Here is a 3,168-nt window from a genome sequence, read left to right as displayed (position 1 = left end):
CATGTCTTGGGTAAATACGTGTTAAATTAAGTATACATGCAGTTGAAAACACACATGAAAAAATCCGGTAAATAACAGATTGCCAGAGCAACTGCATAGACAGCAAATATGAGCTAGGATTTGAACTTAGATCTCTGACTATGGAGCTGGAACTCATAAACACAATTTAGAGTCTTAATTACTAGAAAACATTACCCTGTATTTTTAGGATGTTTGTGTAGGTTCACACTTCTTTCGGAAGCCTCATTTTAATCCGTACACCAGTCTTGTGAGGTATTGTTACCCCCCCCACCCCGATAACAGAGCTGAACATTTGTTGATCTGAGATTCTGTGACTGCTTAAAGTTACAAAGCTAGTAAGCCAGGGAACAGGATTCAACTCCAATTTCAGACTCAAATTCTGATCCCAAATCCAATGTTTTGCTACCATGCTATAGCTTCTTATGGATAGGACTTGGATAGGTGTGGTGGAGGGAGAGAACCTTTCAAGTGAGAGCAAAAGTATGAATAAAGGCAAGAGAGTCTAAATATTTGGGTGCCAACTGTTCAAGCCCAAGTGAAGCTCGTTTTTTAAATCAAGACATGAACTAATCAGAAAAATATAAATAATTTTAAAAGCTGGTAAGTATAAAGGAAAAATATGGTCCTGGGGAAGGTATAGCAGGGGACCTGACCTGGCTTGGTGGGAGGGGATCAAAAACTCTTCCTGGAAGAACTAAATTTTTGACTGAGATTTTTAAACCGGGTGCATGTGGAAGATCATTGCAGGCTAAGGGAAACCTTGTATAAAGTACACAAAGTAGGAAAGTATGGGAAAAACAAACAGGTTAGAGAGGCAAGAGAGTTTAGTGATCTTTAAGTCCTTAAACCAAGGATTCTGCCACCTGATAGCTGTGTGACCTTGGGTGAGCTACTTAACTTCTCTGAGCCTCGGCTATTTCATCTGTAAGATGAAGATTATGATAGTATCTGCCTCACAGGGTTAGGTTGGGGATTATACAAGTATTTCAAATAATGCCTTGCGCAAAGTAAGCAGTGAATGAGAACTATGTGATTATTAAGTGAAGCAGGCATTCAGGGACAATAATAACAGATATCTTGAATAATAGGTCACATAAAAAAAGTTTAGTTGTACTTTATCCTCTAACCAGTGTTTCCTGAAGCATTGCTTCTCAACCTTTAATGTCACACATATTACCTGGAGTCTTATGAAAATGTAGACTTTGATTTGGGGCTGGGGCCTAAGGTTCTGGTTTTTAAACAAGTTTTCAGATGGTGCAGATGTGGCTGGTCTAGGGATCACACTTTGAAGCAACGATGTAGGAAACTGAGTTCTGTGGGATCGTAATAATACAGGAAGCAAAGGGCTCCTTGATCAAATGAGTTTAGGAGATGATCTATTGAACAAAATTAAATAGATTTCTTCTTTTTAATATTCTACTCTGCCTTCTGAAGTTCTAAGAGGAACATATCGTAGTTTGCAATTTTATATCTAGTTCTAGTATGGTCAGCTGCTAGGTATAAATCACCTGATTATGGCAGTCCAAACAAATAGGGATTCGTTCATCTTAACAAGAATTCAGAAGGTAGAACATTCAGTGCTCTGCAATGTAGAAGCTGGCATCTCTGCAAATCACTTTGCTTTTCCCTCAAAATCACAGGTTGTCCACTGCAGTTCCTGCTTCAAGTCTATGTCAAAAACAGGAGGAAGGGTGAAGGGTCAACAGACTTTAATTTATGCCTTATTGGCCAGACTTGTGTTACATGGTCACTCCATCTGGAAGTAAGATCATGAAAGAGAATATTTAATTTTATAGCCTTTAGAACACACGGGCAAGAAGAGCATCTATCGTGCCTCCTGGATGTTCATTTCTTTAACGCCGTCTTGTGGGAACACTGTTTCATACATCAAACTTCGGGAAGGTATAAATAATGGGGCACCAGTGACAATTTTAAATATGGGTACTATTTGCTCAAGTAGTAGCCTGAAGAATTCACACAATTAGGAGATCAAAAGAAGAAAAGCTTTTAAAGGAGGAAAAAAAATGGTTCCACAGAGAAGTGGGAGGGTAGCTAAGCAAGTATAGTGTTGCATAAATCTCAGTAGAATAGTTTTTCAATGCAAAAGGAATGATAAAAAAATTTAATGCCATAAAAAGATGAAAGAGAAAGCATTCGAATGAAAGACCACTGGATTTAGTGATCATGTTTTTTGTGTTTTTAATTTCAGTGGACTAGGGGAAGAATAGCCAGAAGCCAGAAAATAAAAGCAGTTAGAATAAAATAGATGATTTGAGGAGTTGAGATATAAAAGAGGGAAATTGGATGGACTGGTTTACCTGAAGCCAAGATATGAGGAAGACCGCAGTCTAAAATAATGTCCTCTGAAATTTCACCACTAAGGAGTCACTTATTAGGCTTTATGACTTTTTAAGATGCAAATATGCTTCTAATTTATAGCAGCTGATTACACATTAGGGCCAATAAACTCATGAGTGCTTTTTGTGTTTTTTGTTTTTGGTTTTAATAGAGCAAAGTATAGAGAAAATGTGAGAAGGCTGATTGCCAGACATGGGCAGAAGGGGTTTCTACCAAGAAACAAAAAAAAAGTATTTTTTTTTTTAAGAGAGGGGCTATGTTCCTGAAACCCGAAAAGTACCAACTTCACAAATTTGCCCAATACCTAGAGCTTCAGAAAGGCTGTGGATCATAAAATCAAGATCCATCCACAAAGCCCATAATCTATCCTTTGGCCAGCACAAAATTGGTTGGGGAGAAAGACAAGTCAACCTCTAGGAATTACACCAACCGATAAACAAGATGGTTTAGCCTTTGGCTATTGCCCAAGGAGATTACAGTCAGACCGTCAGGAACTTAAATTTCACCTTTGCCTTTTTTCAGGTGGCAAATTACATCTCTGTGCTGAGTATTCTCATCTCTAAAATGTGAATAATAATATAGCTATCTCACAATAAAATAGCTATCTATTCTCATGTCTAAAATGTGAATAATAATATAGCTGTCGTGTTGCAAGGATTAAATGAGCTCATACTACACTGGGCACATACAACAGTCCCCCTTCTCCACGGTTTCCATGGCTTCAATTACCTGCGGTCAACCACCGTCCGCAAGCAGATGGTCCTCCTCCTGAAGTATCGTCAGGTCACT

Source organism: Zalophus californianus, chromosome 2 (genome assembly GCF_009762305.2).
Source record: "Zalophus californianus isolate mZalCal1 chromosome 2, mZalCal1.pri.v2, whole genome shotgun sequence".
NCBI lineage: Eukaryota > Metazoa > Chordata > Mammalia > Carnivora > Otariidae > Zalophus > Zalophus californianus.
Note: the sequence above shows the minus strand (reverse complement) of the source record.